The 26,029-nt window shown below is 44.4% G+C and overlaps 1 protein-coding gene and 1 pseudogene across 2 annotated transcripts in view; both read left to right on the top strand.

Annotated features, from left to right (window-relative positions):
* SAXO1 (stabilizer of axonemal microtubules 1) overlaps nucleotides 1-26,029 on the top strand; it is a gene marked incomplete at both ends in the record, with an annotated part of 108,040 nt that overhangs the window by 23,326 nt on the left and 58,685 nt on the right. The gene's annotated exons all lie outside the window — the stretch shown is intronic.
* Nucleotides 3,396-3,821, top strand: LOC308424792 (TSC22 domain family protein 1-like; annotated as a pseudogene). The gene has a single exon. The product of its transcript is annotated as a TSC22 domain family protein 1-like (transcript).

Genomic DNA, 26,029 nt, shown 5'->3' on the forward strand with positions numbered 1-26,029 from the left:
AACAAAACAAAATAAACAAATAGAAAAAAAAAAAAAGGAAGTCAAACAAGCAAGGAAGTAATATGAATTTAGACTAAGGGCCATGATTTGAAAACTCTCAATTTTTTAAATTTATTAAATTACAAATACTTAAAAAAAGATTTATTTATTTACTTATGTACATGAGTACCTAGCTGTCTTTAGATAAACCAGAAGAGGGCATCTGATTCCATTACAGATGTCTGTGAGCCACCATGTGGTTGCTGGGATTTGAACTCAGGGTCTCTGGAAGATCAGTCAATGCTCTTAACCGCTGAGCTATCTCTCCAGCCCCAGCAACTCTCAATTTTAACTGATGTTTATAGAAATTATTCCTAAGAAGGTAAGATTCTCTAAGATGTAAACTCACTGCATAGGATGAGATTCTGGAATGGACTTGGGGAAAGGAAACCTCTTTTCCTAAACTTCCAAATCCTGGGCTTTCTTTTTATCTATATTTTCTTTAATTTCTTTCAGCAATGCTTTATAGTGTTTACTGTATGTTAAAGAGCTCTAAGTTTTTAGAACTGAGTCAGACTTATTTTTGAGGCCACAAGGTCTAAAATATGGAAAAAAGGTTTCCCTAATCTAAGAGAATGCGTGTTGTTTCAAGATGAAGCTCTAGTGTGGTAACATAGAGACGGAATGTGAAACTTCACATCTAAGCCAGCTTGAAGTGTACAGTTTAGTGACACCAAGAAATTTACAATGTGGTGAAACCATTAGCATTCTTTACTTCCAGAAATGTCCCATCAGGACCAGATGAAACTGTACTTCATACATGATAACTCCCCACATCCCCTGCAACTCCAGGGAGTTTTGAAATCAAGAAGCTTGAATTCTCCAACCTTCTTACTTTCAAGTTTGTTTTGGCTACTTGGGGTCCCTTGGGAATCTATGTAAATTTTAGGACGACTTTCTCTCTGTCTGTCTCCTAGAAATAGAGAGAGGGAGGGGGAGAGGGAGGGAGGGAGAGAGAGAGAGAGAGAGAGAGAGAGAGAGAGAGAGAGAGAGAGAGAGAGAGAGAGAGAGAGGAGAGAGAGAGGAGAGAGAGAGGAGAGAGAGAGAGGGAGTCGAGGTATGGTCTGTATTGAATCTGTAAATTGCTGTAGTTAGTGTTGTCAGTTTGAAGCTTTGGTGGCGAGCTCTAGCCTCAAAAGGCAGAATTCTCTCTCCAGCCTCTGATGTCACTTTAATAATCAAGTCATCTAATCCATGAACATGGGATATCTTTCTTTTTATCTGTCTCTTTAATCAGTGTTTTAGAGTGTTTAGTGTATGTACTTCACTTCCATGGTTAACCTTATTCCAAAGCATTTTATTTTTTTATAATTAAAATACTTGTCTTAATTTTTTTAAAGATGGTCATTGTTCATGTACATAAATTCTGCTAATTTTTTTTTGTGTTTCGTACTTCAAAACGTCAGTAAAATTGTTAACACCAAGGGGTTAAAAGTGTTTTATCATCTCATAAATAGACAATAGCTGTGATCAGGATAGTTTTATGTCCTCCTTTCTGATTACATGGTCTTACTTTTTTTATTACCTAAAATATCTGGCTTGAAGTTTCAGTGTTATGTCTGCTACTGGTGTTGAAGTGAGTGCATTGGGCTTCTCTCAGATTGAAGGGTGGTCTTCAGCCTTTCATCGCCAGGTCTGAAGCCTGCATGGTGTTTTCATATGCACCTTTTATCCTGTCATAAAATTATGTTCCTGAGATTTAAAAAAAATTTTATTAGATACTCTGCATTTACATATGAGATGTTATTCCTTTAACCTGCCCCACTCCCATCCCCCCTCCCCCTCCATTTTTCTTTCACTAAGCTGCACTCCCTCCCCACCCCATTGCCTTGGCATTCCCCTACATTGGAAAAACATGCCCTCCCTGGACCAAAAGTCTCTTCTCATATTCATGCCAGACACTGCTATCTTCAGATACCTATGCAACTGGATCAACAGGTCTCTCAAGTGTGCACAGAGGTTGGTGTTTTAGTTCATGAGAGTTTTGGAGGGTTTGGTTGGTTGATAATGTTGTTCTTCCCATGAGGTTGCAACACCTTTCAGCTCCTTAGGTCCTTTCTTTACCAACCTCATTGAGGTCCCTGAGTTCAGACCGATGGTTAGCTGCAAGCATGCTCAGCTGTATTTATATGACACTAGCATAGTCCCTGAGGTGGCATCTCTGTCTGGTTCCTGGCAGTAAGTACTTTTTGGGATCAGCTACAGTGCTTTGATTTGGTGACTACAAATGTGGTAGATCTCCAGGTGAGGCACTTTCTGAGTGATCTTTTCTTCAATCCCTGTTCCTCCATTTGACCTTGCATTTCCTCCCATGAGAGAGTTGTTTTCCCTTCTAAGAATGACTGAGGCATCCCCATTTTGGCCTTTTTTCCTTTTTGAGCTTCATAATGTCTGTGATTATTTCTTGGGTATTGAGTATTCAGAGCTTTCTGGGGCTAGTGTCCGCTTATCACTGAATGCATACTATGTGTGTCCTTTTGTGACTGGGTTACCTCACTCAAGATGATAGTCTCTAGTTCCATTCATTTGCCTATGAATTTCAAGTCATTGTTTCTAATAGCTGAGTAGCACTCCATTGTGTAAATGTACCACACTTTCTGTATCCATTCCTCTGTTGAAGGACATCTGGGTTCTTTCCAGCTCTGGCTATTATAAATAAGGCTGCTATGAACATTGTGGTGCATGTGTCCTTGTTAGATGTTGGAGAATCTTTGGGGTATATGCCCAGGAGTGGAATAGCTGGGTTTTCAGGTAGAACTATATCCAATTTTCTGAGGAACCACCAGACTGATTTCCAGAGTGGTTGTACCAGCTTACAACCCCACCAACGGTGGAATATTCCTCTTTCTCCACCTGATTTTTTTTTTTTTTTAGTCAATGAAAGATTAATTTTATTAAGCTGAGTGGTGATGGTGCATGCCTTTAATCCCAGCACTCAGGAGGCAGAGGTAGGAGGACCTCTGTGTGTGCAAGGCCAACCTGGTCTACAGAACAAATTCCAGGACAGCCAGGGCTACACAGACAAACCCTGTCTTAAAAAACAAAAAACAAACAAACAACATAAAACAAAATACAAACACTAACCCCCCCCCCCTTAAATATTTTCTCTCGCTCTAGAGTGCAGCCTACAGCCGGGGCAGACTGAGCGGCTGAGGATGCACAGGCCACTCAGCCAGCACAGCAGAGCCCCAGCACTGCAGGTCTCACGCCCCAGGCTGCAGACAGCTAGGAGGCTTTATCTGGTTTCAAGCAGGCTGCTGGAGCTTTCCCTCCCTCCCTCACTCTCTTATCCACAAGGCCGTTTTATTGTTTTGTTTTGTTTTTAAATTTGACTGCAATTGCATGAAATCTGGTGTAGACCAGTGACGATGGATCTAGGAGTTTACCAACTGAGACATTTTTCAATTTCTTTCTTGTCGTCTTTGCTGGGAACCAAAAACGCTTCCGTGAGACTGGACGATAGCTCTGTGCAAGTGTGGTAGCCATCGACACCAAAACAGAGCAAGCTATTGATCTGGTGAAAAGCCGTTTGTTGTATGCAGTTAGAGAGGAAGTGGAGGTTCTGAAGGAGCAGATCAAAGAACTAATAGAGAAAAACTCCCAGCTGGAGCAGGAGAACAATCTGCTGAAGACACTGGCCCGTCCAGAGCAGCTCGCCCAGTTTCAGGCCCAGCTGCAGACTGGCTCCCCTCCGACCACCTCACAGCCACAGGGGACCACACAGTCCCCCCTTCCCCCAACACACACAGCCAGCATCCCAGGGCTCAGGATCAACTGCATAGCCTGATATGCCTCAACAGAACTGGCTGCAGCTGTCTGAACTGGACAGAAGAGATGTGCTAGTGAGAAGCCGCCTCCACAGTCACCCATTCCATTGCTGTCTACGAGAGAGACGTGAGACTCACACACGCTGTTCTTGATTTCTCCCTGACACTTACCAGTTCCTGTTAGTCTAGCTATCTAGCTTGCCTTAAGCATCTATCTACCTCTGGCTTCCCAGGGCTAGTATTCCAGACAACCATCTTTTCTATGGGGCTTTTACATGGAGTTTGGGAACCTAAACTCCAGTCTTCATGATTGTGTACTTTATCCACTGAGCCATCTCAGGCCCTATACAGACATTTCTATATGTGAAACAATTGAGAATGCTTTGAAGACACTATATAAGCCTTGCATGCAGATTCATGAGGCTTAGCATAGGACTTGGTTCCTGGAAGGGCTTGGGTTGTGATCAGGTTAAGGTTTAGGAAAAGGAAAGAGAGCAAGTCCTTTGGCACTCTTCCATCATTAGCCTGTATCCTAGCTAGGGTTTTTATAGCTGTGAAGAGACACCATGATCACAACAAACTCTTATAAAGGAATATAAAGGGGTTTGCTGATTGCTCCAGAGGTTTAGTCCATTATCATCATGGTGGGAAGCAAGGCAGTGTGCAGGCTGATGTGGTGCTGGAGAAGGAGTAGACAATTCTACATTTGAATCAGCAAGCCGCAGGAAGAGAATGACACCAGCCCGACTTGGACATTTGAAATCTCAAAGCCCACCCCCAGTGACATACTTCCTCTAACAAGGACACACCTTCTACTGCCACTGAAAACATTCAGATAACAGGAGTCTCTGGCGACTCATCTTACTCACACTACCCCTGTGGGCGAAAAGTGGAACTTAAAAAAAGTCCTAATTGGAAGGTCAGCCTAGGTACTTGGTAAGTTAGGTAACTGCTCCACTTTATCCTTAGAAAAATAAGGCCAGTGCTTAGTTTTCCAAGTTAAGAATTCCACAAGCGAAACTTTGGCTGATGCTGTCTTCAGCCAGGGGTGGGCTGGGCTGTTGGTCACTGTAAATGGAGAGATTACTGTGGGATATTTACATTAGGGTTCATAAGATAATTTAAAGAAATCATTCAGAAATATTGTCTGAAGCTTATTTGGGAAGGAGGTGTTTACTTCATCAACCAGTTATATATTTATTTAGGTAAAACACAGGACTATTAAAAACATTAGTAGGAGCAACGTGGCATTTTGTAGTTATGTTTGACATTTTAAGAAGGGAACTTGATCTGTTCTTGGCTGTCCTGGTGGAACCCCAGCTCTGACATATCTAATGATATTAAGCGCTGTGCGATGAGCTTCTCAGTTGAGGCCTTCAGGAATGTTCGAACATGCCTTGCTAACTCCCTAACAAGCCAAACTGGGAGGCAGAGAGAGGAGGTGCTGGCAGGCTGTCAGAGCTGAGGCCCCCAGGCGCTGAGGTCAGCCTCCGATCACATCCTGAGGTTAGCGTGGGGCTGCTAACAGGTTCCAGTCTTTTTAAAACTCAGGATTCCAGGGGGAGAGGACAGGAGAGACTGTTGGAGCAGCCTTTCCTTTTATGGACGGCCTTAAAGAAGGCATGCTTACCCTGAACAGAGAGGTCTCCTGCTGGGCCTGGTCATTTCCATTTCCCTGGGACCTTTTAGAACCATCAAAAAACCATAACATCACTTTTCCTACCAGAAAGCCACATCCTTCAATGGTGATACCCAAAGGTGGACTCCTTGGTCTTTTGATTGTTTTGGAGAGATGCAGTGTAACTCCCTTTATTACTACAGCACTGGGTGGTCTGCCAGGGAGCACATAGCATAAATAACAACTAATAAATAATTTTACGGTACAGGTCCTAAATCTTTCCAGATAATGTACTGGTGTGTGGCTGTCAGATGCCAGGCAGGTCCTAAGAAAACAGTAACTTTAACCCGTCCATCTTTTACATACATGGCACATTGCTGTCATAAGTTTTTCCTGAGCTTTTAGTGGCTCCAGGGGAAAATGTGCATGTAAAACATACGCAAACACACCCTCCGATGCGTGGCTTTCCTAGCTGGCTGTGTGATAACTTCTGTTTTTAAATACGATCCATTATAACCCATTTGGAATGTTTCTTCTCTGGCCACAGTAATGTGTTTTGTTTTGTTGCCAAGAATCTGAGCATACTTGATATTGTAGAAATGCGATTCCTCTGATTTCTGCCTTCTGGACTGCCCGTACTTTTGCATTTAAATTAGGATCAGTAATGCTCAGAAGATGGATTTTACCCATTTCGCAGACTTGCTTTGCTTCTGTTCTGTGTCACCAACGACCTTTAGAGATGGGGATTCTGCCTTTTTTTTTTTTTTTTTTGGCCTGGAATTTCCCAAGCTTTACTTTCATCTCCTGTAAGTTGGGGATAAGCTACATGGGAATGATTTTACATATTGATGGTACAGTAGCTAATATGATTCCCAACTAAACGTGAAGTGCCTTAGTAGGTCTTTTCCTTGCCGTCTCTACACTTTATCTTCAGTTGAAATTCTTCCCAGAGCAATGGCAGTCTCTTCTTATTGCCACCCTGAGCTCCCTTTCTTCTCGTGTATATGATGCACATGTGAGTGCAAACGTATGTGTCTGCACAGGAGGAGGACAGAGGAGGACTTCGGCTGTCCTGTTCTATCATTCTCCACTTTATCTGCTCGAGACAGGGTCTCTTACTGAGCATGGAGCTAGGCTGGTGTAGTAGGCTTTACCAATCCTCCTGCCTCCGGCCTTCCCAGGGCTGGAGTTATATATGCATGACCACAGCTGGCCTTTTACATGGTGCTGAAGATTCCAACTTGGGGACGTACTGCAAGTGCTCCTGTTCCCGGGCTGTCTCGCCAGCCCCCGCTCTATAGTTGTCTGGGGAACGATGCCTTACATCTATCCTGTTTGGCCTTAGCTGGGATGCCTTTCACTCTGGTGATTACAGGGCACGTGCCTGTACATTCCTTCATGTTCCAAGGTGTTTGAGCCACTGTACTGAACACTAAGGTACAGGCTGGGGCTGCGCAGGCCTTGCCAGTTCCTAACAGGACACTGGCACAGGGCTGCCCACACAATAGTTGTGGTCACTTGTGGAGTCATACACAAGTGTGTGGGACAATTTAAAATGAAATCTCCACTTACCAGAAAAGTTCCCATTTGAGATGGCTGTCATTTCCTTCATTCTTGCTGCTTGTGGTCTACTTATTTCTTCATGTTTCACTTGGACGAGCCCTTGGCTCTTCACCTCGGAAGGTATGGCCACCTGGGGGGAGGGGAATGGGGCTTGTGCAGTAGTGGTTAATTAGGGCAGTATAACTGCATTCTTGTGTTTTAGGGGTGGTTTGTGAACTGACTCTTCAACCAAAGAATGCAGAAGGTCTAATCCAAACATTTTAAAATGTGTCCTTATTTAGGGATGGGTTTTTACGAAGGTCATTGAGGTAGTATGAGGTCATCAAAGTAGTATGAGGTCATCAGAATGATTCTGTATACTAAGACTAATTTTTTTTCTTGTTTCAAGTTTATTTGTAAAAACAGCACAGGACACTGGTCATCTGCAATAGTGTGTAGGTAGGTGTCACGGCAGTCTGTCTGTCTGCACATGGGCAGGAACCTTCTCTATGGAGTCTTCACAGGGGCCTGGGCACCTTTGGGAGCCTGAGCTGGGGCCGAAGCCTGGGCCTGAGCTGAAGCTTTGGCCTCTGCCTTGATTTGAACCTTGGGCTTTGGTTGGCAGAGCCTACCACCCTTGGCCATGTAGATTTGAATCCTCTTCCCAAGCTTGGGGTGAGCGATGAAAGCCAGACTGGCTGAGTTTGTGGCTGGGGCCCTTTGGCATCTTGGGCTTGATGGCCTCTGCGCATGCGCTCACTGCCTTTGCACTGTTGGCCTGCATCTTCTTCAGGCCTCTCTGTGCTTCTGGGCAAAGCGCATGTTCCTCAGGAACTTGGGGTCAACCCCCGTAAGAGATTTGTATCTTTGTGACCGGGGTTTCTTGATGCCATTTCTGGGCCATTTGTGGGACTGGTTGTGTGGTTCTTGGACTTGACCTTGACTGCATGGTAACCCACAGATCCCGCAGCGCCTGGCACCGGAAGAGAAAGCAGGACTAATATTCTTGTCAAAAAAGGTGAGACGCGGATTGAGAGACAGACACGCATGGCAGGTGGATGATGGAAAGACACAGGTATATCCGTGTACATTCATCTGAGCTCCTGGAAACTAGGAAAGAGGTATGACATGGTAATTCTCCCCAACAACCAGAAGGAGCCAGTACCTTAGAGCCCTTCCCCCAGAATGATTCTTAGTTTCTTTATCTGTTGCTGTGATAAGATTCTGACAAAAGCTGCTTAAGAGGTAAAGGGTTTATTCTGGCCCACAGTCTGAGGGTGTTTATAGTCCAATGTGGCAGGAGCCTGATTCAGTGGTTCATGACACACCCAGAATCGGGAAGCAGAGAGTGGTGCATACATATTGCTGTTTAAGCTTCCTTTTCTCTTACACAGTCCAAGATCTCAGCAAGGAAACTGTCTTCCTACCTCAGGAAATAACAACAAAGATAATCCCCAAAGGCACATTCAGAAGCCCGCCCCCCAGGTGTCACACTGACAGCACCATTTTAAACAAATTACGAGAGAATGCATTTTAGATCAGTTCTCCTAGTGCGCATACACGTTGGAGGAAGTCTTACAGGAAGGCAGCAAACACCTTCATCATCCCTGGCTTTTTTTCTTTATATCGTGGAATGGTGTGATGACTCCTACCTGCCTACTGAGTTACTGATATTTTAACAGTAATGGCGCTTTAGGAAGACTTTTGTATATTGTGCCCCGTTCCATCATCATTCCCACTTAATGGTCTCTTGTTGATGATCTCCAGAAGCTCAGGTTAGTAGAGTGTAACCAGGAGACCATCTCCAGCATCTACCCATCTGGGTGGCTGTTTGAAGCTGAAGTCAGGGAAGATGGGGAAAGAAATGTTTCTCCTATGTACCATACAAATTATCTCCCATCTCCCATCTGTGCTATCTTTCAACAGCCTTTTCAGCCATGAAGCAGAGGTCGAATTGAGGGATGTAAAGAGCTTATTGTATTCTGCAGAAAGCTGAGCCCCACCCATGTGCTCAGAGCCCCTCGGTGGTACTTGTCAGATAGACATTTTACACCAGTGTGGGCTGAGGTGAACTTGCAATTCTGCTTAGGGGTTATTTATTTATTTTTTTTTACAAAGTCCCAAAGTACTAAAACATTTGAAGAACTATGTACATGTATACATAATTGCTAAAGAAAAAAAGTACATTTTCCTGAAGCTCATGTTCTGGAATTGGAATTGGCCATCTCTACAAAAAAAATGTATATTTTGAAGTTCTCTATGATAAACCTGTATTAATAACCATGGCTATTGGGTGACTTTAGGATCCAGATAACATCAATAACCTAAGAAAAATCACAAGGCATGTTATAGACATCAGTGCAGACTGAATTACTGTCTGTGTTAGAGGGCTTGAGCTGGAGATTAATTGGATTAGTCATTTGGTATCGGATGAAGGGTCTGTTCTCCAGTTCCTCTTAAAAAGTAGGGAAGGAAGGAGGTATAGAATGTTATGTTTTGGCATGATTTTATTTGTTTTATTAATTTTTAGTCATTCTCAGCTTATTTCATTTTAGGGGGTGGGGTATTTTCCATTTTCCACAGAGGTAATGACCGGTGGTCGGAGGGTCCTTCATGCCTCATTATAACTAATGTAACTTATTCTAAGGCTGAGGCTTGTGCCCGAGTCAAATGATCTTATTTCCCATTTTTTTTTTTTTTATAAAAAGGTGTAATTTTCACCGGGCAAAGTTCAAAACACAGAGGAAATTGCTAAGGGCTCTTCTTCCGTCTCCCTTGATCAATAATTACTGCCACAAACTGTGTGCAGACACTCTGTGGTTGGAGTTGCTACACCATCTGGCATTTAATATCAGGGGAATCCTCACAAAGAAGGTTCTGTTTTCCGGGGTCCCGGGATAGTTTGTGTGTGAGTGCGCGTATCTCTGTGGGTATGTGCTACGAGTTGAGATTGGAGGGAGTGGGGAACCCCTGGAGCTGGGGTTACAGGCAACAGTGACTGTGGACATGGTGCTGAACCAAAAGTGAGCTTCCCTGGGAGGTCAGCACATGCACTCTTATCCACTAAACTGTCTCTCCAGCCCTCAGGCGTCTAGTTTCTTTCTTTTTTCCTTAAAAGTTTTTGAATTTTTCAAAAATGTATGTACATGTATGTATTTTGCAACTATGTTTGTTTAACCACGTTTGCACCCAGAAGAGGGCGCTGGGTCCCCTAGAACGGAGTTAGAGATGTGAGCTACCATGTGGGTGCTGGAAATCAAACCTGGGTCCTCTGGGAGAGCAAGAACCAGGGCTCTGAACCACTGAGCCATCTCTCCAACCCAGGAGCCTCGTTTCTAAGTAGAAGTTTTATTCTTGAACATTCAGAATCATGCTAATCACAAAAGTGGCCACCAATATAAAAGTACATAGAGTAACATATATCAGAAGTGTAATTAAAAATATTATACTGTTAGCCACACACAGTGGGAAACATATTGCACATAGTGGGAATACATGTAGTATGCATGTTCAGCATATAAAATAAATGCACAGCTTTCTTATGATTCAACTTTATGTATGTAGTGTTCACATAGTACACATGCAGTAAGGCATCCCTAACTCTCCGATTAGGAACATTTGTACTCACTTTTCAAATTTGGAGGTACTTAGGTGAGGGTGACTTATGACCTAGGTGAGAGGGAGGAAGTGCGAATGGATACTAATTTTTGTTACTTTGTGTTTATGTTTGCTTCAAAGTGCTTTCTCATGCATTACCTACAGCACCCATTCTGCACCTACGCTTTTAAGGTACCCTATTGTGTCCACTTTGAAGGGAAAGATGCAGATACTCATAGGAGGCAAATGCCCTTTATCCTCTGTGCTCTTCATCGTTGATGAATGTGTACCTGGTGCCTTCCTAGCTACTTTGCTGGAGGAATCTGTAGAAACCCAAAGAGAAATCTGTTCTTTCTGGTGTCTCATTGGTTTGCCGTGCTAAGCGCATCACCAGAGCCTGGTGTTTTCCCCACCAGTAAGAAGGAACTCCTAAAGTCATTCATAGGCTCTTAAAGGCTATGCTGACCATTGTAGGAAGGGGGTCACAAAGCCAGTAAGTGCAGCACTTGCAGAAGCCGCCGGGGTGTGCGCAGTGAGGACAAAGCTCCTGAATCATTTCTCTCACCAGATCACACTGCTGAATACAGAGGGACACAGTAGGCTGGGCAGGCAAGCAGTCCTAGTAAGACATGGAAAAGGAAAATGTGGTCACATTTCCTCATCTTAGTCAAATAATGCTTGATTACACTACAGTAACAAGCCTGGAAATGTAGTCGGTTCTAGCAAAGGTTCATCCGTGAACCATGTGAAGTCAGAGGCTTTTTTTTCATGCAGTGACGTAGGGCCAGGGATGTTGCCACCTTACAGGTCTGCTTCCTGATGCGCGTTTCTCCAGGCATAAGAAAGGGGGAGAAAATGTAGTTATTGCTGAGCCGGAGCGTGTATTCTGAAGTCTGCTGGATCTCACCTGCTGAGGCTTGCCTCTGCAGCCGCGAAGGTACGGCACAGCCTCTGGAAACATCCTGGTTGATAGCCATGCCTGGTGATTGCTTGATGGTTTTTGTTTGCTCAGTAAAGGTTTAGAGATGCTTAGGTACAATGTCAGTGGGTAAAGAATTTGATTCAAAGGGCTGGAAAGATGGCTCAGAGGTTAAGAGCGCTGTCAGCTCTTCTAGAGGTTCTGAATTTGATTCCCAGCAACCACATGGTAGCTCACAACCATCTATAATGAGATCTGGTGCCCCCTTGTGGCTGCAGGCATATATGCAGGAGGAATGCTGTATACATAATAAATCTTAAAAAAAAGAATTTGATTCAAAACTCAGGGTTAGGGTTAAAGTTAGGGTTATTTGTACTGAAAAAGCACCTGCATTTTGCTTCAGCCACTAAGTATATTTTCTCTATCAGGGCCTTGGTGTTGTACACAAAACCTCCCTGCAACTAGAGACAGGTGTTCTTTTTTACCGTCAGAAAATTGTGCTGATTTTATTAGAACACTCTCCTTGACTGCTGTCCCCCAGAAGTGTCAAAAGAAATAGCCAATTGATGGTGTCTTTGAAGTGAACAGGGCCCTCTTAGGACAAGTCACACTTCTGCACAGGTGTGCATGGTGACAGCCTGGCCCCTATCTTTCTGATCTTACGTTATGATCTTGGGTAAAAACTTTTCTACTCTTTCATTCTCTGCAAACGCTGTGGAACCAATCCTTCCTTCTTTCCTTCCTTTTCTTTCTTTCTTTCTTTTTTCTTCCTTCCTTCCTTCCTTCCTTTCTATTTATTTAATTTTTGGATCCGATCTCAGTTGTTAGGCCGCAGGAATAGATGGTATTGCTTGTCCTTCATTGCTGGGAGTTGAACCCAGAGCCTTCTGGGATCAGGTAAGTGACTCAGCATTGAATCTCACCCCCAGAAAATATGAACTTTTTCAGAGGGAAGCATCTGTGCCATCGTTGGCTGCAGCTGCCCTCTGCCTGGTTTGTTTCAAAAATGGGACCTGCCTCCTTCTGCTGACTGCATGAAATGTTAAAACGTGAGGTCACTGGGCTGCCAGTAGTTCTTCTGGTCCAAAAGCCTTTACTTAAGAAGGACCTCAATACAGTGTCCTCAGGACTGATAAATCCTTGCCATGGGCTAAGAGTTAGTGCCATCATTGGGGAAAACTGCCTTCATTGAATAGATGACGGCAAGAGTAATGCCATTATTGTAGGAATTTGTATTATGTATTATTGTGGTAACATGTGGAACGGTACACTGTGAGGGACATTTTGTCTGAACTGGAAACCAATAGGCTTTCCTTTAAAAAAAAAGTCTGTTTTGTGATCATGTTATCACTGAGGGACACACATAGAGAAAGCTCTTTGCAATGCCCCCAAGCCAAGGATCTACGCCTAAGAAGGAAGGAGCAATCATGTGTGAAGAAAGGATAGTTATGCTTCAGAAAATCCCAGGACTGGCCTAATTGCACTTTGAGTACTCTCTCTAGGGAGTAATTTTTACTCCTTGGTAGGAAAGCACGGGCGAGTCTGACCATTTGGTTTTGTGAAAATAAACTTGCTTTAATTTATTGACATGTTAGATGTACCTGCCCAATTTTCTCATACTTTCCCCTTGACATGTGCCTTGTGCGACGGAGTCGCTGCCGTGTCGTCTGTGTGTTTTTGGAGAAGTTGTGTTTGGTTAAGGAATGTATCAAAATGGTTGCAGCTTGTTCTCATTACGCTCTGGAATGTGGCTGTTGGAACGGCAAGGACTGGGGTTTCGGCGGTGGCTAAGCGCTCTCGCCTCCCTGTTCCACCACAAGCCTACTCTGCTCCGTCCTGAACTACTGTCTGGGCCTCGGCGGGGAGCGTGGCAGGAGACCACAGCTGGGGGAGCCTGCCACCCAAGCCCGTGGCTGCTCATGAGACCTCCCTCATGATCAATCCAGCTACAGTTGCCACAATTGGGATTAACTGCCAGCATCCAGTTTGGTATGGCCAGCACAGGGAGGCTTCCTGGGCTTGTGGACACTGAGGAGAAACTCAAAGTCGAAGCCTGGCAGCTGGCCTTCCTAACAGAGCTTCTGCTCCGTCCTGTCTTCCTACTCCGAAGCCCCTCCCCTGGCTCAGTATCCCACCTTTTACTTGAATTTAGCCAATAGCTTTCTGACTAGACTTCATGCTCTATTTTACTGACCCATACATTTTGGCCCTGAGGAATCTTTTAACAATGACTGGCTTTTTTTAGAGTTAAAGATAAAAACTTTGCATGTTCCATCAAAGCCCTGCCCTTTGAGATCTGGCCTCTTCTTCATCATCCTTCCTTCCTTCCTTCCTTCCTTCCTTCCTTCCTTCCTTCCTTCCTTCCTTCTTTCCTTTCTTTCTTTCTTTCTTTCTTTCTTTCTTTCTTTCTTTCTTTCTTTCTTTCTTTCTTTCCTTCCTTTCCTATCTTCTATCTTTTAAAAATTTTGTTTTTTTTTTTACCGTTCAGACTTATCTTTTAAAAATTTTTTTTTTTTTTTTTTTACCATTCAGACTTATCCCCCTCCTGGTTCACCCTTGGACTGTTCCACATCCTATACCTCCTCCCCCCATCTCCAAGAGGATGTCCCCCCACCCCACCAGACCTCTAAACTCCCCGGGGCCTCCAGTCTCTTGAGGGTTCAGTGCATCTTCTCTGACTGAACCCAGACCCCAGAGTCCTCTGCAGTATATGTGTTGGGTGCCTCATATCAGCTGGTGTGTGCTGCCTGGTTGGTGGCTTAGTGTCTGAGCAATCTCAGGGGTCTAGGTTAGTTGAGACTCTGGCCTTCCTCTAGGGTTGCCCTTCTCCTCAGCTTTTCCCACCTTTTCCCTAATTCAACCACAGGGTCAGCAGCTTCTGTTGATTGGTTGGGTGCAAATATCTGCATGTGACTCTTTCAGCTGCTTGTTGGGTCTTTCAGAGGGAGTCATGACAGGTCCCTTTTGGTGAGCGCCCCATAACCCCAGTAATGGTGTCAGGCCTTGGGGCCTCCCCTTGAGCTGGATCCCACCTTGGTCCTGTCGCTGGACCTTCTTTTCTTCAGGCTCCTCTCCATGTCGATCCCTGCAGTTCTTTCAGACAGGAACAATTCTGGGTCAGAGTTCTGACTGTGGAATGACAACCCCATCCCTCACTTGATGCCCTGTCTTTCTGCTGGAGGTGGGGTCTACAAGTTCTCTCTCCCCCCACTGTAGGGCATTTCATTTACAGTCCCTCCCTTTGAGTCCTGAGAGTCTCTCAACTCCCAGGTTTCTGGTACATTCTGAAGGGTTCCCTCCCACCTTCCTTAGGTTTCCTGTTCCCATTCTTTCTGCTGGTCCTCAGGGCTTCGGTCACCACCCCCCCCCCCCATATTCCCCTCTCCCCCTCCCTGTCCCACTCAGGTCCTCCCTCCCTCTCTCCTCCCTCCTGTAATTGCTTTCTTCTCCCTCCCAAGTGGGACTGAGGCATCCTTACTTGGGCCCTTCGGTTTGTTAGCCTTCTTGAGTTCTGTGGACTCTATCCTGGGTAATCTGTACTTTTTGTCTAATATCCACTTACTAGTGAGTACATACTATACACGTCCTTTTGGGTCTGAAGTTACCTCACTCAGGATGATATTTTCTAGTTCCATCCATTTGCCTGCAAACTCACGATGTCCTCATTCTAGACTCTAAAATTAAGAATTGATAAATGGGACTTTATGAAACTGGGAAGCTTCTACAAGGCAAAGGACATAAACAGAGAATTCACAACAGAGGAATCTCAGATGGCTGAGAAGCACTTAAAGAAATGCTCAACATTCCTAGTCATCAGTGAAATGCAAATCAGAACGGCCCTGAGATTCTACCTCATACCAACCAGAATGGCTAAGATCAAAAACTCAGGCAACAGCAGATGTTGGTGAGGAAGTGGAGAAAGAGGAATACTCCTTCATTGCTGGTGAGATTGCAAACTGGTACAAACCACTCTGGAAATCAATCTAGAGGTTCCTCAGAAAATTGGAAATAGATCTACCTGAAGATCGATCTATACCACTCTTGGGCATATATCCAAAAGATGCCCCACTATGTCCCAGGGACAGGTGTTTCTCTATGTTCATAGCAGCCTTATTTGTGATAGCCAGAAGCTGGAAACAACCCAGAAGTCCCACAATGGAAGAATGGATACAGAAAATGCGGTTCATCTCCTTTCATTTTATGTTCTTGGAACATATGATAATTTTGAAGGTATCTGTCTCATGCTTTGTTTTCTTTCATCCTTGACTATCTTGCCTGGCACAATGGTTCATCAGGCTACACTCTGCTTAGGCCAAATGCTGCAGCATCTCTGAGCCTTCCCCATTTCCTCTCCTGGTTCACTCACTGTTCCTATATTGCTCAAGAGGTTTATGTAAGCACAGCCATGCAATTGAGTAGGAACTGTGAAGTGTAGGTACTTGTTTCTCCTGGGTGGCCTGTGAGCAACTGAAGGACTAGAGCTTTCAATTAGTAGCTCTTATAATGATCACAGGTGTTTGATGGGTTGAGGAAAGATGGTCAAAGTGCTTTTTGGTGAGCCATCCGGCACAGCCCTACGTGAATCAGACATATCTGAGCAGCAAGTCAAGGAGACTGCCATGGCTTTGATGATGTTCACAGCTCAGAGTGTTCAGCTGATGGCCTGTCCATCTCTGTGTCTGTCACTTCTACACGGATCTGAAGTCATAGGAAGATGGCTGTCTTCAGTGCTCTGGGGCAATGCTTGGGAGTCAGTGGCAAGTATGCCTGGTGGCAGCAGGCCCTCTCCTGGGCCTAGTGTGCTTTATTTTATAGTACCTTTTCAAAGCGCATTAGTTAGTTTTCTTACTCTGTTAGAACACCATGACTAAAGCAACTTAGGAAAGATTCTATTTGGGACTTATGGTTCTAGAGCAGGGGCTTTCAAACCGTGGGTTGAGACCTCCTGGGGGGGTATCACATATCCTGTATATCAGAGAGTTACATTACAATTTATAACAGTAGCAAAACTACAGCACATCAGGTATCCTATATGTCATAGTAATATTATGATTTATAACAGTAGCAAAACTATACTTCTGTAGTAGCAATGAAAACAATTTTAAGGTTGAGGTCACCACAACATGGGGAACTGTATTAAGGGTTACAGCACCAGGAAGGTTGAGGACCACTGCTCTAGAGGGTCATAGCCCACGATAGCAGGGCAGAGGTGGCAGGCAGCTGGGGCAGCAGCTGGAAGTGCACATCAAACAGTGCCAACAGGAGTCAAATAGCATGCACTGGAAACTTCGGCTTTTGATAATTCAAAGCCTGCCTCTAGTGACACACTTCCTCCAGGAAGGTCCTACCTCGTAACCCTCCTCAAGCGGGACTGTCATCTGAGGACCAAATGTGCAAATATTTTAAAGTATGGGGAATCTCTCAGTGAGGTTAGCAATGTTTCCTCAGGACACTGTATGCCTTCCTGGGGTGATGCAGCCTGCCCTGGTACCCCCTCTCTGGGGAGGAGAGGGAGCTGTTTATTTTTTCTTATTATAAAAACCTTATTATATAGCACTGGTTGGTTTGGAACTCATATCTACTTGGCCCCTTGACTCTCCAGTGTTGTGATTAAAATTGTGTGTCACTACACCTGGTCTTTGGGGACTTTTAAAAAAATGTATTTATATATTATATGTATGTGTCTTCAGACACACCAGAAGAGGGCATCGGATCCCATTACAGATGGTTGTGAGCCACCATGTGCTTGCTGGGAATTGAACTCAGGACCTCTGGAAGAACAGTCAGTACTCTTAACCACTGAGCCATCTCCCCAGGGCCAGCAATATGGGGATTTTTGTTGCCTTATACAAGTTGCTGTGGAACACCATGAAGCAAGATATCTATCAATCAGATTTTTTTTTTATTGGATTTTAAAAAATTTACATTTCAAATGTTATCCCCTTTCCTAGTTTCCCCTCTAGAAACCCCATATTCCATTCCCCCTCCCCTCGCTTCTATGAGGGTGCTCAACCACCCACCACCTCTTGCCTCCCTGCTCTGGTATTCCCCTGCACTAGGGCATTGAGCCTTGACAGGACCAAGGGTTTCTCTTCCTATTGATGTCTGACAAGTCCATCCTCTACTACATGTGCATCTGGAGCCTTGGGTCCATCCAGAACATGACATCTAAATCGGGCTGTTTTATTGTGATCCCCCGCCCCCATACTTTAAACAATTGGCCAATGGGTCTGAATTATCTCCAGTTTGGGGATCAACTGTATCCTGCTTGGCTTGTGGTTGGTCTCAGCTGAGGTGGATGAAGTTCTATGAACTAATACACTTCAGGCTGCTCTGGTGCATAATCAAGGACTCGCAGTGTCTGGGATGGAGCCTGTCTTGTGAGGGCACAGGGCTGTTGTGGGTTGTGAGAGTTATACAGAGCCAGCAGCCTGTGCTGGGATGAGATTTTCTTCCTCCTTAGTGACAGGGTTCAGCCCACTCAGCTTACAAGAGCTACGTGTTTCTAAAGCTTTGAGAGTGGCAACGTGGGAAAAGGTTTTAGAGTTGGGCAGAGCTGTCCGGGCATCCGGGTACCGGGCATCTGGGCATCTGGACATCCGGGTATCCGGGCATCCCACTTGTTTTCTTTATCACTCACGAAATAGGTCCCATCACCCTTGTGAGGTGCAGGATAACGGAGTGAGAGTTCATTGTAGCACTCCTGGCACTTGGCAGGCTCCCAGGATCATATTTACATCCTGTGCACAACATTCTGACCACACAGTGGAGGACTCTGTGGATACACAGAGTGAGCGGGTCTTGTCTTCTGATACAGTATTAGTGACATGCAGGTTCCATTTTGAGTACCAGACTTCATAGGAGGAGCTTTACCTGTCCTCTTCTTCAGAACTGCCCCCAGGGATCTTTCTGGAAAGGCGTTGGGCTGTGCTGTCAGCCACCTCCATGACCTTAGGGTTGCTTGTCCTTAATTTGCCTACATTTCCAGACCTGTTTGAAAATGGGTATAGGCAATCGCCCTAGAGATGGGAAGGTATTGTTATGAGAAGGGTATGGGTGGGTATTTCTGTCCCCTCCTTCCCTCCTCTTTTTCCATCAGCAAGTTATTTAATTATCACATTACAAAGAACCGGGCAGCAGGGAGCAGGCGCCTTCTGTTAAAATGATTTCTCGTAGAAATCACAGCCATTTCCAAAGGGTCTCAGGGAAGACTTTGAAGTTGCTTTTTAACAGGTTGCACCTGCTTCGCTGTCAGGTGTGTTGGGTCAGGTCTGAATTTCACAAGTCCATTTATTCTGCAGCTCACAGGTAATGTGCTACCAAGAAGCCTATATCTTAAAGGTGAAAATCTCTCAGCTATGTTAAAAATGTCAGTGGGAAGACTAGCAGGTCACATAGCACAGCGTTCATGCAAACTTCAGATGGTAGGACCCCCAAATGAACTTTCCTTTGTTTCTTGATTTCTTTTTGCGTTTTATATGCTTTAACCATTAAATTTTGCATTTTCTATGCTTTAAATAAATGTTTTTTTTTTTAAATTTTGGAAAAAGAATAAAACAACCTTTGCCACAAAGCAAATGTGATGCTGCTACTTAGTATTATAAAATGTTAGGCTGTTTAAAGAGCCATAACTGGGTAACCTAAAGGGAGAGTGTGGAAAATTCCAGAAGGCAGCCATGGCAGTGCTGGTTTGACCCTGTCAGGATGGGGCTAACAGCCCCAGTGCACCTACTTCTCCCGGGTCTTGCCGCTGCACAGGGCTGTGGGCTAGGGTTGGGGTGCAGGCCTCCTGTGTGAGCCAGGTTTCACGAGTCCCACAGAAGCTTCTGTGGAGAATTAATGAGCTGCTACAAACTTGGCTCCTGCATTTCTCGAAGCTTCCATTCATACTGTAGATTCCGAAGACGATCAACTGTAGCCCCTGATTACCTCCCTCTCTCCTTGTCCCCCCCCCCAAAAAAAAAACAGGGTTTGTCTATGTAGCTCTGGCTGTCCTGGAACTTGCTATGTAATCCAGCCTTACCTCCAACTTGAGAGATCTGTCTACCTCTGCCTTGTGGTTTCTTTGACAATCTAAAAACGACATTTGTTTATTGCATGTGTACGCATGTTCACGTCTGTGTGTGGAGGCCAGAGGTAGGTGGGTTTCAGGTATCCTCACTTTTCGTCTTAGTTTTTTGAGGCAGGATTTTAGTTTTAGTGAGCTCCTCTTTTGGCTAGACCAGTCAGGGAACTCTGGGGCCCTTCCCTGCCTTATTCAGTGCTAGCTGGAATTTTTCCTTTCATTTTTGTTTTTTACACATTTGAACCATCTCTCCAAAACCAAGTTAAGGTTTTTAATCTTTTGAATTTGTTGTTTCCAAAGCATCAACAGTTGAACAAGTCAGAATGTTCAAAACCTTGGTTGGAGTCTTTTTCTTTGTTGTCGAATTTTCTTTCTACCTCATGTCAAAACAGTTTCTTTTGTCAGCGGGATTGTTCCTCCCACACCCTCTGGAGTTACCTCCTAACGGACAGCTATAACCTGAGTCTCCACCTCTGGACTCTTTGCACCCTCGTCCAAGTTACTCCTTTTAGAGACAGTGGTCCGATGCAGTGAGAAGGCGGATAGATGGGTCCTCTTTGCTCCGTGGTAGTTTGTGCGCTGTGGAGGGTTAGTTGGGAATCATGCAGCTGCAGACATCATATGTGCCTACAGAGCTTCAAAATGGTCCTCGCCCTCGCTGCATTTCTGGTGGCGGTGGCATAGGAGCAGATCCAACAGTAGTAAGTAGTACAGAAGACAGAAGCTGAGATGCTAAGATGGCAGAATAGCCATGTGCTACAGAGGGTCTTCCCCCACGGTCAAGCCTCGTGCTAACTCCTCACTTTGCTTTGTTTTGTGTCTTGGTGTGGGAATTTGGCCAAAGAAATGTTGAGGCCTTGGTGTGGTTGGAGGGCAGCAGGCTGTGCGCGCATGTAGCGAGTGCGCTCCAGCAAAAGGCATTTCACTCACTTGCTACAGGTTCGCTCTTCCGGAATGTGCCTGCTGAAAAAGGAAGGTTTATCATACAGTGTAAGATTTCAACCACAAGGCTCAGAAAAGCTCTGAGCTGGGGGAGGGTTACAATTAACCTCGTAAAGAGTGCAGATGAAAGTCTTTCCTATCGTTACAATCAAAGACACTTTAGGCTACTCTTTCCCCAGCGGAATAGTTGCTTTTACGGCACGTTTTAAAGTTTTATTTCAAAAACAGCCCGCGTCTTAAAGCAGGATGCCGCACGCTCCCCGGGCCCGGACTTACAATGTGTTTTCGCTTTTCTCAATCCTTTCACCGGGTTTCTGGCTGTGATGTGAGTTGCTACCCTCATGGTCCTGCACGCAGACGCTAGCTGTGACTTTTCTGTGCGTGTCACAAGATCTCTCCCAGATCTTCCTGCTACTCCGACTTCAGAGTTAGCCTTACTATTTTAGTAAATATTGTTATCATCAGCGCTCCTTTCTCATTCAGGGAAACTGAGTCCTGGGAAGTGATAAATTCCACTCCAACATTGTAGATGTATATGTATTTTTATTTATTTATTTATTTTACTAAGAACTTAGCTGCCCTTTAAACTCAACAAAGCAGTCCATCCTGGATCTACTGCAAATAAAGTTTGCTGTGTTAAAGGGAAACCCACAGCAGCTACTCATCAAGAGCCCTCTAAACCCCCCCCCCCCCATCGCTTTACTCAGGAGGCAAACGGATTCCATTTTATGTGCCTGTTCCAGGTGAGTGGTGGCAGCTGTCTGGGGTGCAATGAAGTCTGGTTACTGAGCGACTCACAGCAGGTGTTCCCCATCAGCCTAGGCGGAGGATGCTGCCTAAACCTCCAGGCCTGGCACGGTAGATTCTTCTTGGTCTGGACTGTGTTTACCTGTCCAGGATCATTCATCAGCCTTGTGCTGCTTGCTCTTACCCGTGCTGTCTGTCACACCAACGTGACTTTGCATCTGCCCAGCTTCTCTGAAATGTCCTTTGCCTCTAGTTTATCCAGTGCTGCCTCATCCTCTAACACCGGATTGAGAATTGCCATGGAAACCGCCATTGGTTTTGCCCTCAGTCACACCCCTCACATCCCTTTTTTAAAAACTTGAATATTGAGTTATCCCCCATCTCTCTGCACGTGCGCATATATACACACACCATACACCATACACACACACACCATACACACACTCACACACACACTCACACCATACACACACACACACACACACACACACACACACCCTACACATACACACACCATACACACACACCATATACATACTCACACACACACTCATACCCCCACACCATACTCACACACACACACCACACACACACACTATACACACCCCCATACACACATACACACACACACCACACCATGCACTGCACACACACACACACACACACACACACACACACACACCCCATACACACCCACACATTTGGTAAGTCCCACTGGAGTAGAGAGCCAGTAGAGATTTGGACTTTGAAGTTGGCTCTGATGTTACACCTGCCCTCTTTTCTTGAGGCTGTGTAGTCTCAGTGGATTAGGAATCCTAATTAACATTAGCCAGGCTGTTTGGGGGGTTATGGTAAACTCTTGGTACATAGTACAAGTTCGTGGTAATTTTATCTCGGGTTGTTTATCTTCACACCAGTTCTGGGAGGTGGTAAGAGTTAACATTAAAAAAATGATGCAGGGAGACTTGGATTATTCCCCTAGGGTCATACGTCAACAAATGACTAAGTTAGAATTTGAGTTCCATCAGTGAAACTCCAAGGCTAGTGGCTTCCTTTTTACTATACATCAAAACTTCCAATCCACAAAGTTATTAATACAAAGCATTGCAGCTGTACAACTTTCAGAGCTTCTGATTATATTTCATTGCCTGGTTACCTCCTGTCTCTCCACACATACACATCACACACAGTTTTCTGGCATAATGACCTATTTTTCTTCTAAAAAAACTTAATTGGATCTTTGTGAATTTTATATCATGTACCCCAATATCACTCCTCTCCTTCTCTTCTTGTAACCACCCTCCACCTTTGCAACCCATCCCTCAACAGAGGGGAAAAGACCTTGTGGAAGCTGTAGTGTGTCACCGGGTGTCCCATGGTACACCCTTCTGTCGACATTTCTTTGCTTTCATCGCAATGAGTCACTGGTCTGGTTTGACTTGTCTCTGGCTTCTGCTCCTCTCAGTGCTGGATCTTACTGGGACTCCTCTCTGATAACCTATTGTTGTCCAGTATCATGGAGATCCTTTAGCTTTGGATCTGCAGGATTGGCCCCTTCATGCGCTCTAGCACTTGGGGTAGGTGTTGGGGGTGGGCTGAGAGATCTGAGGGGTCAGTTCACCCTCTTCCTCTCTCCTGCTCTGTTTTCCCAAGTGCTGCAGCTGCTGAGGGACAGTTCTCTCCTCCTCTCATGGCCAAGCTCTCCCCAGAGAGGAAGAGGGATGAGAGAGCGGTGGAGGGCATCTCTCCCAGTGCCACTGCCTCGAAGACAAGAGGCAGGGCCGGCTCTATTGTGCTGCCCAGGCGAGGTCACAGCATGCTCTCCTAAGAGACGACTCTCTTAGGAGGGGCAGGGACGACTCTCCTGCTCCAATGACCCCAGGGCCAGGGGGCCCTATTTCTTAAACATTTAAAACATGGTAACTTATCTCTTAATACTTTAAAGACAAGTGCCTCTCTCCTACATTGTCATCACCAACCCTGTCTGGTAGGAATCGGTATAGATACACAGTGCTCATCACAGATGTTGTTCTAATGGCATGGGGCTAATTCACTTTTTTTTTTTCTTCTATTCTTGGCCAAGGTGCTATCTTAGCTAGGGGTATGGGTGACATTAGTTATATTTTAAACTGAAATACCTCTCTCATCTTTGTTCATGGATTGTCAGACCTTTCTGTAGGGTAATCTTCCACAAGGTCCACCCAGTCTTTTCTTGTCATCAGACTCAGACTTAGCCATTCCTTCTGGGGAGGAAACTGTGGAGATGCTGCTGAGTTCTTAGGCATCAGATCAAGAGGTGCATGATGGTGGCTCACTCATCACTGGAGATGCTAACCTTGATTGTCTGGGGTTGAAGTCTTCGAGATTTCTCCCCAATAAGAGCCTTGTTTCCCCCTCGTATCTGATTATTGTGGAGACTTCTTTAATATTCTATTAAAACTCTTTACTGTCAGCCTCAGCACTAATCCATGGTCACATGAATCTAACATCAGTGAGAATCTATTCCTATAATGTCTTTTACATTTACTGGTTGGCATCTTATTATAAGCATTATCTCATTTACAAATGTGTGCATTTATCTCTGTGTGGACGCATGGGTCTGTTTTGTTCTGACTTGTCGTCACCATTATTCATTTTAATGTCCACCCTTTTCTCTGTCTGAGCTCCTCACATGTTCTGAGACACACTCATCATTCATTGTGTGTTTTTTGCTTTTTGACATAAGTTATCCCAAGGTTCATCTCGAATGTTCCTAAGATTAATGGCCCTTCTAGCATCTTTGATTACTGTAAGAGAAGGGTGATATTTAGAACTAAACCAATGTTTGCTTGTTATGTTCATTACTTATCTATATTTTAACCCCCCTCCAATCAAACTGAAAAGAAGTGTGGTATTTTGTTTTGTTGGTATTGTTCTTAGTTTGAGATCAGTTGACTGGCTCCACTGCTTTGGGCATGAGGCAAGGCAGAACTTCATGGTGGTGGAAACATGGCAGAGATAGCTGATTACTTCATGGCATGTGGTACACACACTCACACACACACACACAAGCACAGACAGACAGACAGACAGACAGACAGACAGACACACAGAGAAAGAGGGTGGGGGAAGGGTCTGTAGACAAGTCTAACATACAAAGTCATGTCCTCCGACTAGGTCCTACCTCCTATTTTCTGACACCTCCCAATAATACTGTCAAATTATGATCAAATCAATTGAGCTGTCAGTAACTAGATCTACCAGCTGGGGCCATGACTGCAGCACATGAGATTTTTGGAGTTTACTTTAATTCCAAACCACACCATATGCATAAACATACCTGCACATATATACACATATATGTTATATGAAAAATAATTATTTTTGTAACTACTTTTAAAAATCAGAGTATGTGTGTATTAAAATCTACTCAGTTCCTACTAATATCCAATTCCTACCCAGTACTTAGAGGAGTTTCCTCATCTCTCATAGATAGAAATATCTTCTTAGTGTGAGAAATACAGCTTCCTTTTTTCCCCATATATTTACTTATTAGTTTGATGTAGACAGTCCTTCTGACATGCCCGCCTTTCCTGTCTTCCAACAGTGTGCCTTCAACTGCTTACTGCTTACTCTTTTGTAAGAGGTACACTACTGCTAATCTCTTTTGAATATTGTGTACCGGTGTCAAGAAGGGGAGAGGGGAAATGATAAATACTTTTATTTATTTATTTATTGAGACAAGATCTCACACAACCTAGGCTGGCTTTAAATTTCCTATATAGCTGAATATAACCTTTGACAGCTGATCCTCTTTACTCCATCTTCTGAGTGCTGGGGTTACAGTTGTTCATCATCAGACAAGCTTTAAATAGTGAGCAATCTACCAACTGAGCTATGTCTCTACTCCTTCAAGTACTGGGTATTATTATTATTATTATTATTATTATTATTATTATTATTATTATTATTATTATTATTATTTTTGGTTCTAGTACCTAACACAGTACATGGCCTATAATAGGAACATCTTGGATGTTGTATGAAGGAATGAATGAATGAATGAGTGAACACACTTGCACAATTAGTTTCCATGATTCAATCTATGGAATGTTATATAGGGATTATAAAACATGAAGATAGGCTAGCCCAAGATATTGACTGTATTTGGAGTTCAAATTTTTTCAAAAGCAAATAGTTGTGAAAGTCCACAGTGGAAGAGTCTATGAACAGGTATGTTTGATCCATCATCTGGGCTGAATGGAGCTCTGATTTAGACTCAGCTGACAGGCAATGTAGCTTCTTGTACGTAGAGCACAGGGCACCTGAGGGAGCCTTTAACAAGAGATGTAATGATGACTGAAAGAGCAAAGCACAGCTTGAGCTTTTAACTGCTTCATTTTGTGTGATATTGATGCTGGTGAGGTGATTATGGTGGTGGTGGTGATGGTGGTGATGATGATGGTAGTGGTGGTGATGGTGGTGATGATGGTGGTGATGATGATGATGATGGTGGTGGTGATGATGGTGGTGGTGGTGGTGATGATGGTGGTGGTGGTGGTGTGTGTGTGTTTAGTAATATAAAGGCAGTGCCCCTGAGAAGCTACTTTCTGTTTACCTATGTGTTTTCTTAGTTTCAGTTGGTTCAGTGTTCTACCATATTTCTTTTCAACAATTACAGTGCAACAGTAAAAACTGCTAGAGCAATGTGCAGCTTTATGGGAACTGTGGAGCACATGAAGCACATTAAGGAGCCAGTGCTTTAGAGCGGCCGAGTCCTCTCTAACAGTGCACAGTTTCATGTTTAATTAAAA

This window comes from Micromys minutus, assembly GCF_963924665.1.
Source record: "Micromys minutus genome assembly, chromosome: 9".
NCBI lineage: Eukaryota > Metazoa > Chordata > Mammalia > Rodentia > Muridae > Micromys > Micromys minutus.